The 15,914-nt window shown below is 46.0% G+C and overlaps 1 long non-coding RNA gene across 5 annotated transcripts in view; it reads right to left on the bottom strand.

Moving 5' to 3' along the window:
• Nucleotides 1-272: 272 nt before the first annotated feature.
• LOC123391354 overlaps nucleotides 273-15,914 on the bottom strand; it is a 112,170-nt gene continuing 96,528 nt past the window's right edge. For 4 of the 5 annotated variants that reach the window (XR_006605994.1, XR_006605997.1, XR_006605996.1 and 1 more), the window contains 4 exons: nucleotides 7,263-7,389; nucleotides 6,379-6,470; nucleotides 5,526-5,696; nucleotides 273-4,462 (listed from right to left, as the gene is read on the bottom strand). This is a non-coding gene — a long non-coding RNA (uncharacterized LOC123391354). The remainder of the gene's footprint in view (nucleotides 4,463-5,525; nucleotides 5,697-6,378; nucleotides 6,471-7,262; nucleotides 7,390-15,914) is intronic. The other variant, XR_006605998.1, reaches the window with a different exon arrangement.

Genomic DNA, 15,914 nt, shown 5'->3' with positions numbered 1-15,914 from the left:
TAACTAGATAAAGAAGAGGTAATATATATATATATATATATACACAAAGCAATATTACTCATCCATCAAAAGAAAAAAAGAAAGAAAGGAAGGAATCTTAACATTTACAACGACATGGGTAGAACTACAGGGTATCATGCTAAGTGAAATAAGTCAGATGGAGAAAGACAATGATCATGTGATTTCACTTATATGTGGAATTTAAGAAACAAAACAGATGAACATAAGGGAAGGGAGGGAAAAGTAAAACAAGATGAAATCAGAGAGGGAGACCAACCAGAGACTTGTAACGCTAAGAAACAAACTGAGGGTTGCTGGAGGCGAGATGGGAGGGTGCGGACAGGGTAACCGGGTGATGGGCAGTAAGGAAGGCACTCAGCGTGATGAGGCCTGGTGTTATCTGCAACTGATGAATCACTAAACCCTACCTCTGAAACGAATAATACACTAAATGTTAATTAATTGATGTTAGAGAAAAGAAAAGAAATTACATCACAGCCCTCAGGGTCTTTACATCAGAGCTTACACAGTTGTTTCCTACCACTTATCATGTTTTGCATAAAGCTCTCCACTGTACCATCTGATTAAACCATATAATGCAATAAATAAATAAAGGTATGTGGCATCTGTATACAAAACACCCAGACCACACTTTTCATTTTAATATTTAATACCATTATAAACATCACATAAGCACCACTGACAGTCCCATTGAACGATGCATTTGTGTATTCAAACATTCCTTCGGACTACACTCTGCATCAAGTCAAATGCAAATCCTGATATACTATAAAAGATGCAAAAATATAGAACGTATTTTTTAACATGCATTTCTTTTAGGGGGAGAGAGTGTGCGGGTTGGGGGGGAGGGGCAGAGGGAGAGAATCTTCAAGCAGACTCCCTACTGAGGGTAAGGTCAGATGAGGCAGGGAGCTCAATTTCACAACCCATGAGATTGGGATCCAAGCTGAAATCAAGACTTGGTCACCTAACAGACAAAGCTACCCAAGCACCCCCATGTAGCATATTTTTTATGTTTAAAAACATATTAATCCCTTGAGATCTTTAAAAGGCTTGGCACATCGCGGTTCTTGAAATCTCGAATCAGTCCAAAGGAAGCCAATCTGGAAGTCCAGCCCCTCCTTCTTTGCTCTCATGGAAACACAAGTCTTTGTCCTTGCCTCCACAAACCCCGTATCCGGTAGCCACCATCAGCAATAGGAACCTGTCAGAAGTCACCCTCAACCTCAGAACACCATTTATTGAACACGTGCTATGTGCCAGATATCATAGAGACATTATTGCAAATGATCCACCAGATGTAAAAATGAATGAAATGGGAGTCACCATTGCCAAGTCATAGTTTAGAGACATGAGGATAAGTCAGATGAAATCATAGACTGAGGTCCCAGCGGATCTCACCTACCAGAGCCCAGGAGCTGTCCACTAAAGCCTGCCCCCAGGGGGTGAGCTACTGAGAAAAGCTCCCGGACCTTCTGCCCTCAGGAAAATCTTACACACTTGGCTTTTCATTCTTATGTCTGCTCCCTTTCACTGAAGAGATGTTTTTCAACAAAGACTAACCCTGTGATTAACTCAACTGTTAAAAATTTCAAGAGTAGAGGTTTAAGTGACCAACCAACCAAGAAGAAAAATGAGTTCATGTTGAATAAACAACTCTTCCAACTCTCAATATCATCAAGCCAAATAACCATACTGGCTATTTTTCCCCGAATGGATCTCTACATGTTTTGTTTGGAGAACTGATTTTCTGCTGAATCCATGTCCCCACAGCCTACGAATCTCTCTTGGTTTTATGCAGAAAAGGGTTCCTTTTCCTTTAATTATATGATGCATAAACCCTAAGATCTACACATGATTTTAAGGACAAAGAAGCTTTTTTCCTGCCAGTCCAGTAGTTGGGGGGAGGGGGGAGCAGTCAGCAGGTGGTTCTGCTCCTTGAGGAAATTAGAAGAGTTCAGTTCTTCCCGTTGTTTTTGTCCATCATCCCCCAGGATACTGCCATCATCTGCATTTGAAGCTGGTTTTAGACTCTTCTGTGTCTTAGTACCAACCAAAGGGAAAGGCTGTGTGTTAGGACGTAGGGCTTGAAATGTCTCCTATCCCTACTGCTCACATTTCATCAATAAGATCTTCAACACACACCTGTCAGTAAGGTTTGGAAGATAGTCCTTGAGAGGCTACATGTCTGGCTACAACCAGACTATCACCTCGAAAGAATGGGGAAATAGATTTGGAGGTCAGCCAGCCATCCTCACACTGGCGTGTGTCCACAATCCTTGGGCATGTGTGCAGCAGAAATGGAGGTCCGCGGTAGAGGAAAGAAACAGTGTGTGAAGGAGAAAAGAAGCCCTAATGAATTCACGTAAACAATAAACAAAATACTATTTCACCCAGGTATAAGACTGTGAACTTGATTTTCCACATACTTACTTCGATTCTCTGTTCCCCTTAAAGCGATCTTTTGAGAGCCAAAGGCCGCAACACCTTCCTAAGCATATGGAAATGGGAATCATCTAAGAAGAAGAAGAATGGATAACAAAAATATCGCCTCATGACACAGAGGGTCAAGGACATACCCAGATGTCTCCAAATCTGAAAATGATGCTGCGTTGGAAATCAAAACAAAATCTAAGACTCTCCAAGCCCTAACATATGGGCCTTAGACACACATATGGTTTCCATCTCTAGCTGAAAGAGTTGGATCTAAATGGAGTTTCAAAGCACATATGCAGTTTCATAAATAGAATTAGGTAGATCAGGATACCTTCCAACCCAGAAGTTTAGCAATGTCCTTTGCACAACTGAAGATTCGCTGTTCTAAAATTTAGTCTTTGTTAAAATTTCCTGGCTGGCCTTGGATCCCCATAAAGTTTGGTTTTTACATGTGTTGGGGAAGCTTTAAAGGTCTGCTTTGGGAGAAGGCTGATGAGAATCCCAGAATTTTCATTTTGGGGTAAAGGATATGAACTAAACCACCCACTGTTTGAACCTCTGAAAAGCAGATTTCTATACCGTGAATCTGGGGGATTGACATTTCAATAAAATGTATATGTAATCCAAAGGGCTTGACCAATGAGACAGTAATCAAAGTTAAAACTAAGACATTTTTTAATGATCAAGAAGTATTTACAGAATCTAGAATTGTAGCTCTTTCAGATTCCACTGTCAAAATGTCATATTCAGCCTCCTCCAAGGACCAGAAACATAAAAATATAATTGAAAAATCCAAAACAATGAACCTGAAGTGAATAAAAGAGGGAGAAGGATGTACCCTGAGGACCTAATTGCCACTTTTTGCTTTAAATTTATAGAGCCACTGGCCACCTCCCAATCTTATCAAGGTAATGGAGACATGTGTAAGAAAAGTCCTTGTTGGCGGGTTGTGTCTATGAAAATTTTCTATCCTGTCAATTTCATTTCATAAGCTTTGCTATATTTACATACTGCTTCTCAATAGACCTCCATTTGACTGGGAAAGGGTTCTAATGGTTTGCTCATAAACTACTTTTGGGCTGGGATTGACTAATTTATTTGCCCAATATCGTGATATAATTTCTCTAATCACTATGGTTCTAGAGAGAAAAAAGAAAAGGCAGAAGGATGTTCATCCTTTTCGTTGGTAAATTGACCCAAACTTTATCATTTTAATAGATTTCTACCCATCCAGCACTATCTAAATATAATAATAACTGAAATAATTAATTAAAATGTTCCATCCAAGGTCTTGCAAATTAACCATATCAGATGTACAACCACCAAATTTCTCAGAGAATGTCCAACCTTGCTCCTTTGCTTGACAGTAATTGCCTGGATTAATTAATCTACTTTATTAGGGAAAGGATGGAAGTCAGCCAGTGTACAAGTCTTACGGGTTAAGTTATTGGAACTGTGTCTTCAATACCAAATTAAGATAATGTTATTACTAGGTGAATTCAGAACTCTCTGGAACCAGTCTACAAAAGCATGGCAAAAGAGTGAATAAATATACATATACGTGTGTGTTTTCTCCTCTGGAGCACAGCTTTCAGGATTTATAGACTTTAGTAGTTAGAAACATTTTAATCCACATTCTAATCTAGAGCTGATGAAACAAAGTGTCAAAGAGATGAAGCAACCTGCCCCAGTTTACAACACCTTTGGACTTTCATTCCAGTCTCCTGCCTCACCATATAGCTTGCTACCAAACTCTTCCCAATATTCATCTGGAGGAAAACTACTTGTAAGAATCTGAGATCACATAATCAATGCTAGAATAACTCTAGTTTTTCTAAATCCACCATTTGAAAAGCTGATAAGAAGTCAGAGAAGAGGAAAACGTGGCCATCACAAGCTCTTGCGGAAGGAAGATCAAATTCTCAAGATCAAATTCTTCGCCAGGTTCACGGACAGACTGCTGCTCTTCTGAGTCAGGCTCACAGGAATCTTCCTGGAGAGCATCCTGGAAAGAAGAAAGTAGAAAGCTAGCTCAGTCTCTCCTTTCTCAATAGCCTTTCACTTTCTCAAGTGAACATTGGCAGCCCACCCACCTGGAGAACTTGAGAATTCGCCAGCTGAGACAGGGTCACTGAACACAGGAACAGTGCCAGAAGCTCCTTGTCGAAGGAGTCAAGAAAAATCTTTCTTTCTCTGAGAGGTACTTAACTCTAGAGACACTTTTCCATATTCCAAGGTGGAACTCCAGAAGTCAGATTAGAAGGGAAGTGTTTTGTTAGACAGAACCTCTAGCTCTATTTGGGAGTTAGAAGGAGGTTTCCTCTTTAATGAAGTATATTCTCTTAGATTCCCATATTAGTTCAGTGCCTCCTTCTATCAGGACTTTTCTAGAAGCTGCACAGATAATACACATGAGTAGAATTGCTCACATGCCTTCTTGCCAACGCTTTGGCCTCATCCTTAGAAGGAAGGATTGCAGATGTCACCAGCTGCAACTGTGTGGCTGGAGTGTCCCTATTCCTGGGAAGAGCTTCAGAGAATATAGGGCAGAGAATTAAACTTGACTCATCACAGGGAGGCACGCACCCCATATGTAGGTGGAGCCTTTCTCTGCGCTGGAGATGATATGGACAAGGATTCACACGCTACTTCTGCACAGCAGAAAGCGTTTTCAAACAATCTCTACGCCTAATGAACACGTTCATTCTGAACTGAGAGTCACCATTGCATAAGTAAATATTCACTTTGTGTCGTATTAGGCATAGTATTCAGCACCCTTTGAGCTTCCAAGAGCGGAATGTGCGAATTGTCTGCTACCTCAGTCACCTCTGGGGTTGCCGTCCCCTCTCCCACCTCCCTGCTGGAGCCACTTCGCCAATATCCGCAATGGATTTCAGACTTGAATGGAATGGACACAGAGTATCCTCCTGGGGTTTTCTCATCTCGTGTGATATGTATAATTGCTATGTTTGGTGATTACTCATGGAAACAGAGCCTGGATTCTCAGCTGCTGTGAAAGGTGGGATGCCAACACATGGATTCAACACAACATTCTCCTTTTTACTAACCTGCCGGGGCACCATGTCAAGCAGAATTGTTCCAGAACAGCTTATCAATTAGGGAAGCCGAGGCTTGAGGGGGCTTTCAGGAACCGTCCTATCCAGTGCTTCTCTTCAATTCTTAGTGTTTCTGTTCAGTACTTGCCACCTTATCCCCCAGTGTCTTTGAGATGATGGCCACTTAAGGAGAGAAAAAAAAAAAAATAATAATAATAAAGGATGCAGAAAATCCTTCCTTTCTTCTCATCCCAAAACATCCCCCTGACTATCCAAACCTTAGAATCTGTTAGACATCCAGGAACATTCTGAAGAATTTATATAGAGCTGAGCACAGTCTATATAAATTCTATATTATCTGTATTCAGGACAAACTAGTCCATGCTCTGGTAACAAAGGTCAAAATAGCAGATCTTCTGTCTGTTGGTGTTTCTCTCAATACCCATCCCCTGAGCGAAGTTTCTGTCTTGTGCATGAAAAGTCCAAAGCAGGTCAGCTGGGCTCCTGTCCACCCACCCTCTCGGGGATCTAGGCTCCTCTTATCTTTCTCCACTACTACTTCGACACATGGCTCATGGGAAAGACTATGGAAAACTCTCAACTGCCTCAGACCAAAAATGACACATCTCTTCACTCAAAGCCTATTGGGAAGATCTAGTCTAACAAGTTTCAGAGCAGCTTGAGCCTTCCCATGTGCTTAGGAATGAAGGGAGACCAGATATGGAAAGCTCTAGGCATCTCCATCACTTCCATCAATGACCAAACTCATACAGATGCCTTCATGGCAACCACCTTCAAAATTGTTAGTGATCTCCACCTCTGAATACTACAGCAAGTCCCACTGCTTCAGGAACAATAAACTCACCATGATCCCGAGGCCCTGCCTTCAAGCCCACATGACAAGCCAAGACTCCTTCATTGCCAGCATCAGGGAGCATCATGTTATCTCTTCCTTACCTGAAGATACAGACAGATTCCGGCTGTATCCGTCTAGCCACCAAAACATCAAGGGCAACAAGGGAAGGACCCTTTCATTCTCTAGCATCTCTTATAGCCGAAGGAATCCATTTTTCTGAGGAATCTTAACTGGTGGTTGGATATAAATTCACAAATGCAGGGGAATCATGCTGAAGTTATTCCAGAGGTGGGAGGGAAAAGGCAGGGCAGCTGTGCCAGAGACCTCACCCCAGAATGAGATCTCCCTGAAAATCCTTCTAGTCTCTGATAAATCTGCTAAACTCAGAAACTGTATGGGTAGGAGTGACTTTTGATGAAAAACACTAACGTAGAAAAAGTAGCATCCGGGCACTAAAGCAAAAAAGAAGTTTGAGGAAATAAGTGCTAAGAAATAAGCGAAGAATAAGGATTCCAGTCAAGTCGGACCATATCCCCGGGGGCAGGAGTCCTGCTGACAGCTGGCTCCCATGGGGACATGACCTTCACTGTGCTGAAACGGGGGCCCAGTGAAGGGCTCCAGGTATACCAGAGGGAAGGAGATGCAGCTGCAGTAAAGCGATTGTCTCTTTTTTTAGTGTCCTTTCTAGTGTCTTAACATTACATCTCCTGAAACCTACAGGAAAGTACACCTGCGTTCACCTCTTAGGGAACTTACCAAACAGCCTTACATTCCTTTGGATCTTTAGTATGGTTTTGCCCACCCCACCTCTACTCCTCATCCTCTCAGACTCGGAACCAGGACCCAGAGAAATGTGCCTCTTTCTCTGGAATCAGCATAGGGCCTGCCCTTACCTGGAGATCAGATGGGATAAAGGAGAGGCCATGTGGTTGTGATGGTGAGCACCAGGGTTAGTGAGGGTTCTGGCTTTAAGTCTGCGTCTCTCTTAAGAGCACTCAACTCCTGGGGCTTTGCTGGGGGCTAAATGAGAAAAAAACAAAGAAACAAACAAAAAAAAATCTAAACTGTGAGTATAAGATCTAGTGTGTTTTAAGTGTCAGCCGCAATAATATCTATGCCTCTCCTAAAATGGACACTGGGAAGACATGGTATTACCATGATACCAGCTCAGCTGGGCTGGGAGTTACTGGGGGAAAGAATGAGTACCGGGAACCCTACAAGTGGCCTGGAGAAGATCACAGCATAAGAAAGTCCACTTTGTCTTAAGGAAAGACTCCATACAATTGAGAAACCTTCGGCATCAGCTACGTGGAAGGGAAGGCAAAAGGCACCTTCCAGAAGCGCTGAAATTACATGATGGGTAGAGACCACCAGGGCTGCCCCACTCTCTGTTCTCCACTTCTTCTGTAGAACTTGGTCTTGGCAAAGCACTGATTGTAGGACAGAGCTAGCCACGTGTGGCCACGTGGCTGTGGCCTGGGCAGGCAGGGTGTAGACGAGGGTGCCATGTAGGAGCTTCTGGGAACCTTCTACAGGTAACAGCAGGCATCTACCCTTTGCCAGAGCCTCCCCAGCCCTCTTTCTTGCCAGCAGGAGTGCAGGTATGTTACCTCTGCACCCTTGGACTGAGAGATGTCCTTGAGAATAGAGGCTCAAGGGCAAGCACGAGAAAGAAGCAGCAAGAGATGGAGGGTAGAGGGTGGTGTGCCAGTCAAAGCCACGGTCACCCCCAGGAAGAGCCACGAAGCAGTGGACGGCAAGACGCCCACAGCCTTGACCATCTATGCCCAGACTTCCATGCAAAAGAAAAATCAGCTTTATCTTGCTGAGGCTACAGTTACCCCTGGACCCCATTTTCTGCACAGCCCAACTTTGTCCTCCGTGGTAGTAACTTTCTCTACCTGTGTGGCCACTGATGACATTTCCATGTAACCAGCCTTGGCTGTTCATTATATTTCTTCCCAACATCAGGGAGGTTAGCATTTATTCTGTCATTAATCTTATTTTAACAGTATGATCCTCTGACTCCCACTTAAATGCTCTTCAAAATGAAGATGGAATGTCAGTCTGACTATTGTCCGTCGTGCCTGGATATCGTAACCATTGTCACGGACTTAATTTAAAACCAAACAAAACAATGGGAACCACGGCAAAGCTTCAGAGTTTTGCCATGTTTTCCCAGCGCTGACCCAAGGGGCCCCCTGGGCAGCCACGGGAAAGTATAGGAAAACTGATTCATCTTCACAAAAGGCTTCCGGCCTCCCTCCTTGCAGAAGAGTTAGCCCATCCACAAACTCAGCATTGTCTCGGACTCACCCAGTGTAAAACGGTCTTCCTTCTGAGTCACTGCTAACGGCAGGTGGACAGCGCCCAGCCTGCACATTCCGCCGCCTCCTCCCTCACCAGACGCCGCGTCTTAGGGATATCTGCTGCTGGTGCAGTGGCTCGTGCTACCAACCAACCAGGGTCAGGAGGGGATTGTGGGAGGGGGATGCAGCTCCAGCTAGGCGACACTCGGCGTCCTGGCCGTTCTGCCTACTAGTATCCTCCCCAACTGCTGGAAGGGACTCCACAAGGCCAGGTCGCCACCCTGCCCCCAGGGACAACCACGGCCGGCTGCTGCTGAGTTTGGCCATGGGGTTCCAACCCATCTATTATTCAGTCGGCAGGGATTTCTGTTTAACACCTGTGTATTTACACTCTTTCAGCCTCTTGGTAACCTCCGGTAGGATTCCATTGCCTCTTCTTAACACATGCTGTGAAGTAGGCAGGGGTAGTTCTGCTCTTGGTGTCTCGAATGGAAGAAATAAGGTCCTGAGGGTCGCCAAACGCACTTCTGTGACTGAAGCACCTGCCATGGAATAAGGACATTCGGGCTGCACCTGAGACCAGGTGAGGAGTGTGGGCAGTAGGCGGAGGGGAGCTGGGAACCCTGGAGGGTGGGCTCTGGGGACTGCCACGTGTACATGGAGGGAGGAAGCCCGAGGAAGGCTTCCCCAGGCTCCACCCTCCACTCTGCCTTCCTCCCACCCAGGTCCCAGCTGACCTGTCCGCTGGGGCTTGAGTCTCTCCCCAGCAGGATGGGAGGCCCCAGCAGGCAGCCTCTCAACCTTTCACAGGACAGAGATCCAGGGCCTGACGCACCAACCGCTGCGTGAGCCCAGAAATTACTTGAGAATTAAATAGAATCTGTCTTACTTCCCCAGTTTGATCACTTTTTCATTAGAGATGGGAAATAAATGCATTTTTGTTGTTCTTTTACTACATCTGTGCACTAATTGCCAAGTATTGCCCAAAGCCCAGGAGCCTGCTCACTCTCTCTCTCTCTCTCTCTCTCTCTGCCTCTTACAGAGTAAGAGGACATTTGAACTGAAATCCGAGGTGTGTGGCTCAGATCTAATGTGCCAAGGGGGGCCTGGACTGGAAAACTAAGTCAAGATTTTAATGTTCTCAAGCACAGGCCTCTCCATCAGGTAATACTGTGTGCTGTGCGTTAATGGGCTTAATAGATCAGGAGCTCTCTGATTGATTTGAGACTGTATAAACACCGTGGAAAGAAGGGCCTGGGTGTCCACAATGTTCTAGCTGCTCTTTCCACATGGGTGGCAATAAGCAACGCACACCGAGATGCGTGTCCTCTGTTGTGTTCTCACCACAAAAATGCCAGGGGGAGGCTGTGATGAAATTAACACACAGAGTGGCCTGTGATGGGGGTTAACCCACGGGGGCAGAGGGAGCCATAAGTCAGCATCCTGGCTTCGTGCACTTGTCAGCAGAAGGGAAGCATGCAAGGGGGCTCCGAGGCAGCCGCATGAAACAGCACGACTATATCTAGACAGTGTTTTCTTTTCTAGAGACTAGAAAGGTCTCCGAGACAGATGGACGTTTGGATTCTGAAAACTGTAAACCGGGGAGAGGAGACGCAAGACGCACAGAGAATTGATGTCAGTTGTATTTATTTATTTTTTTTTTCTTTCCTGGCCAGAAAACCAGTAGATTCAGTTTTATTATGTGATAAAGGATGCACTCTGTTTACTTGAAAACCTAATAATACTTTTGGTGACAAAACAGAAAAATCTGGACTTTCCTTCTCTGTCTTGAGAACTGACCAGAACTCATTTATGAGCAGACCTTAATTTATCATGACATTAAGAAAGCAAAGTCATCAGCTGCAGGCCTACTATCTACCAGGTGTTTCCACCTTTTGCATTTAATTTTTTCACAATATCCCCCTCTGAGCTGGGTCGAATCAGAACCATTCTGAACATGATGACACTAAGGCCAGGGAAAATAAAATTTTTCCAACGGCACACAACTAATAAGTGTTAGAGCCAGAATTTAAAAGTCTGGAGGACAAACCTCAGGTTTCAAACACTGAGAACTGAGGTGGTTTGGTCACGTGGCACTCCCACTCCCCCACGTGGGTACCAGTGAGAATTTTGCCTGGGGCAAAGGTAACCCCACAAGAAACCTCCTAACTGTTCTTGAAGGTTGCTTCTGTGTCAACCGTTTTATTTGCATTGCTTGCGAAGGTCAATGTTAAATCTTTAGTACGCCATCTTCCCATGGTCCATGCTCTTTACCTGTGGCCGGTGTCGCTTCATGCCTCCCTGTTCAACCCCACCCCCACCCTGCTACCTGTATATTTCCACCCCCATTGTAGGGTGGAAATATACAGAAAGAAAGTAAGATGCAGATGGATGACCTAACTTATCCAAAGTCTCACAGAAATAAGCAAATAGGTGCCAGAGCCAGTGGAGACACCCCAAATTCCATTGAATTCTAAAGCCCATGTCCCTCTGTGACTTCTCCTAGATGCCCTCAATAATTAAAGAGAGAGCAGACAGACCTTGAATCTCAGCATTCCAAACCCCTTTATTCACTTATTAAAAAATGGAGCTCCGTGAGGGGGAATTGGCCAAGGTCAGAGGTAGGCAGAGAAGGGGATGATGACGGGCGATTCCCCTCGCCGCCCCCGCTGCCCCGCTAATCCAATATCCAGGTGTACCGCTGCCAAGAAGAGGAGCCAATCCGTGAGTGCTGAGGGCTCAAAAGGAATGCGTACCATTTCATTTCAAAAACTACACAAGGATCAGGGAAAGAAGATTTGGCTAAAAAAGGAGTGGACCTTTTACGTGAAATAGGAGCTCAGAAAAGCTCACAAGTGACCAGCGTTACTGAATAATTAATCAAGAGCAGGCGGGTGCTGGTTTGAAATGTAAATGGACGGATAGAGGTGTGATGCTGTCACCCAGGGGCGGGTGATGTGACCAGAATCGTGAACCGGCCTCACCGGCCCCCACGAAGGGCATAGCCACAGACGAAGGGAGCCTATCAGACCAGACCACCCCAGAACCCTGAATTCCTGACTTTGACCTGCTGTTCACTTTCATGTCCCTGTCCCCAAAGAGATGTTAAAAAATGATGAAGAGCCAGCTCGGCATGAGGGAGGGAAGAAGAACCATGTACAGAAACGTTCCCTGACAAGGCTGCAGGCGACACACTCGAGAGCACCTTTATTTTCCCTGTGTCTTCCGGCTTCTTGAAAACCCACGCACCTCTCTCCTCCCCACCCCCCTTCTTCCCAAATTCTCTAGAGCTCTTCCTGCAAACAGTTCGTGAGCCTCAAAGACAGACAACAGCTGCAAGCCAAGGAACCAAAAGGACTGACAATGAGAAAAGAGGCAGACAGAGAAACTCCTTACCTTATCACACCAGATAAAAAACAAACTAACAAAGTCTGCATGTCTCTCCTCTAACTAAACACGGATCAAAAATCTCTATTCTGGAAAAATGGGACAGCTTGGCATTCAAGTCGTGGCATCTTGCATCGGGAGCATACATCCAGGGCTGACATAGCCCTTGTACACAGTAGGTGTTCAATGTGTGCTAGCTCTTTTTTCCCCTCACTCTTTCCTTATCTAATAGGTTTTCCCAGAGGCCAGATGCGAACCTCTAGAAGCTTCGGTTTACTCCTCTGGAACAATGGAGGTGATCCTGGTGCCTCCTTCAAAGGGTGACAGTCTAGCCCCTGCCAGTGCTCCCATGAGCTCCCCGGTTTTCTTATTCCAGATGGAGGGCACAACCTGTGCAACGCTGTGAGGAAAAGCTTGGGTGGCCCGGGGGAGTCACCAAAACCTCTGGGTGGCAGAGGCACCCGGTTCAAGGTCGGTTGGCAAGAGAGGCAGCTGGTGAGGCAGATGCGGGCTAGAAGCCAGAGCATGAACGTTTGGGGCGCTGCTGTGAGCCGGGGAGGGCTGCTGGGGCTCGAGAACAGGGGGCCAGAAATGGAATGGAGCCAGATGGAGGGAAGGCCGGGGAGGTCCTGAACGAGTTCTGTCCGGATGGGACAGAGGGAACAGGGAAATCGTTAAGGACACGGTGTTAAGTGGAGTTTCCCTGTGTGACTCTGCTACTACTCCCAGTGCCTAGGAGAGCAAGGTGGTGGAGGGCGTGGGGGGTGCCAGCTGGCTTAGGGGCTGAATCCAATGACGGAGTTTTTAGCAGCCCTGGGGCTGCTGCGCCTTGAGACATCACTGTAACTTTCAGCTTCTCTTCCCAGAAACTGACAGCTGTTTCCCTGCCTCTCGCTCCCCTTCCCTTGGCGCCTTTCCGCCCCCTCTGCTCCTCCCTCTTCCCTCCACTGTGGTCCCCCTTTCTTCTCCCCTTCTCTTTATCATTCTTACCTTCTGGCCTTTGCAGCAAAATCAGAAACAATCCACTCCCCCCACCAAGAAATTTGCACCCACCTTGGTGACCTCTCCAAGTGTCTTCCAGGTTTCTGGGTTTTGCTGGTGGCTGCCCTGGTGAAGGGCAGTGTCGGGAGCAGAAAGGAAGGAGGGCAGCCAAGAAGAGGCACCAAGGTGTTGCTGCCCACTGCTGTGGGTGCTCCCCACTCTTCACCCCCACCCACCCCACACCCATTGCTTCTAGCATGGTCCAACCAGAAGCCAAATGTTGACCTGGACTGTCCTGGTTCCTCTATCAGTAGAATCTCATCAAAACACACAAAAGTAACCCATAATGGAAATAAAAATAGAGCAGAGCCAAGCCCTGAAGCTTATCCTCTTCCACAGTACAAGCCGCTTACAGCGCATACATTTTTCCAAATTTAAAACCCTAGTTCCTGATGCCGTAAGATTCAGGGAGACAACATCACACAAACCCTTGAGTTCGTGGACACTTTCATTCCAAGAACTTATTATTTATGACAAGTCTTTCCATAGGAAGACTTTTAGTTCATATTTTCAAAAGCAGTATTGGCAAGACTTCTAAACCTCCAGAACTTAAGGGTCTACTATTTTCCTGTAAGATATCCATATGGAAATGCTATCGGCTAGGAAATAAGATTTTTGAGAAATTGAAAATTAATTTCTATTTAATCTGGAGAATATTTTCCAGAGGGGAAAAAACAATCCTAAAGGTAGAACTCTGAGCTTTGTGTGTGTGTGAGTTCATTTCTCAAAGAACTGTGGATTTATGCACAGAAGATTGTAACCAGCTGTTCTTCATCCCCATTTAGTAGGGAGTGAGAAGCTAGTGGCTTGAACCGGAGGGAGAAGAATTTAAGTTCAATAGGAAGAATGGATTGTTAGGACATTAGCAGAGTTTGCCAAAGACCATCCTTCCCTGGAGGGCTTCACCATTTCTGTAGGTTCTCATCTCTGTGGGTGGGCTTGGGCTTGCCATCAGGCGCCTCTTAAGGCGTCAGCTTAAGAGGAAAGCAATGAGCCAATCCTCCAAGTCCCCTCATCCCACACATCTTCCCCAATGTCATGCCAGTTCCCATGCTCTTACTAAAAAAAGACCACAGCGTCCATTTGAGCAATGACCCCCCCACACCCCTCAGTCAACCATAGACTCAGTGTCTGTCCCACAGAGGGCCAAAGACCCTGAGTGTTGTTCACCCTAACCCCGTCAATGAGTTTCACCTGACCAAATCGTGGTTCACCTCTCTCAGTAGCAGTTCTTGAGGGAGAAACCCAGCAAATGGGTTCTGGCTCACGTGGCAAATTCCAGTACAACAGCCTCTCAAAATCTAACTCCAGACAAGGCCAATCTGGCAACCTGGACCTCACAAGCAAACGTTACCACCAACTCCCCTTTTGAACACTTTTCAGATTCCTTCCCAGTTACCTCTTAGTGAACTGAGCACCACACACACACACACACACAAGATCTGACTCTCTCTCATCGTCTGTGACTTTCCTGTGAATTTCACTTGATGCTCTCAAGCCAGGATCATTAACCTGAAGTGGTCAGACATGGTAGAAAGTGGCTGGGTTTTGTTCTCTAACACTATTTTTCAGGATATAATGTTAGAGCTAAGATTGTATCTGGAAGAGATACGGATGGGGGAGGGTGAAGAAGCCCATTGCTGCCCTCCTAGGAATGGAACCAAGGAAAAAGCTGCTCTGGGTTGGTGGCTTCCTACTGACCATCATGGTCCCCACCACTAGGACCTTCCAGTCCCATGAAACCCAGGACCCTGAGATGAAAAAGAAGCTTCTCCCACTGGCAAGAGGCACGAGACACACCTTCACGCTGGGTGGAGGGAGCAGCCATCCCAATACCTCCTAACCCATGGACAGAGGCCGGCCTTGGTTTCTAGAATCCACACATAGCCTACCAACTTCCTCAAGAGCTGGTGGCTCTTTGAAGTGACTTTTCTGCACGGGAGGCTCTTTGTACTCTTTTTTTAAGCATGAAATATAATTCAGGGGGAAGACTTATATGTATGTTTATGAATTCCATATATAAATGTACATGTATAGAATACTTTTCAGCATCTACAAATATGCCCAAGCTTCAAACACTCCTTTACTATTGCCCTCTTCATGAAGGACTTGTTGGGATGGCAGGCCAGGGGAGGGGAACATTGGCCAAGAGCAGCATGAAATCCAGAATCTGAAACTGTCCGTGTTTTAAACACATTTTTGTGCACTAAGAACTGGTGAAGAGGGAGGGCAGACGGGGGAACTTTAGAGAAGAATGATCTCTCCCTCCATAAATACTAAGGGAAAAACAAAGGAGGGATAAGTAAGCATGAAAGTCCAACCCCAAGGCAGGAACACCAAAGAGATCCACGGCTGACTTCTGGTCGCTGGAGAAGTGGAGGCAGAGGGGACCTATGATTTGGCTGAGGATTTAGGGGCAACCCAAAAAGTATGACAGTCACACAGTCACTGGCAACGTGATTTCTAGGTGGGATGTCCTGCTCCAGGAACTACTTCTCGAAGAGTGAAATGGGAACGTCTTGCCAGACCCTTCCTTGAAGATGTGTGTGGATAGGAGAAAAGTCTGTGTCTCTCCGACTCATTCCTGGGACACCAGCTAGCTACACGCGCATGAACTCAGATGTCACAGCTCTCGGGTGAGGATCTGTCTAGAGCTCATCCTGAGCCCCAGGCTCCCAGGGCCAGCCACAGCTGGAGGGCCAGCTCACCCCAGAAGGCATGAGTGTGCATTTGAAGGGCTCCACAGCCGGAACTAAGGCATTTGTACCTGCATTTATTAGATGAAAGGTTGTCTTGCTAGAGCTTGAG

The sequence above is a fragment of the Mustela putorius genome, unplaced genomic scaffold, assembly GCF_011764305.1.
Source record: "Mustela putorius furo isolate JIRA1106 unplaced genomic scaffold, ASM1176430v1.1 tig00000224_pilon_pilon_pilon, whole genome shotgun sequence".
NCBI lineage: Eukaryota > Metazoa > Chordata > Mammalia > Carnivora > Mustelidae > Mustela > Mustela putorius.
The sequence above is the reverse complement of the archived record's forward strand: the minus strand, read 5'-3'. Positions and strand labels throughout refer to the sequence as shown.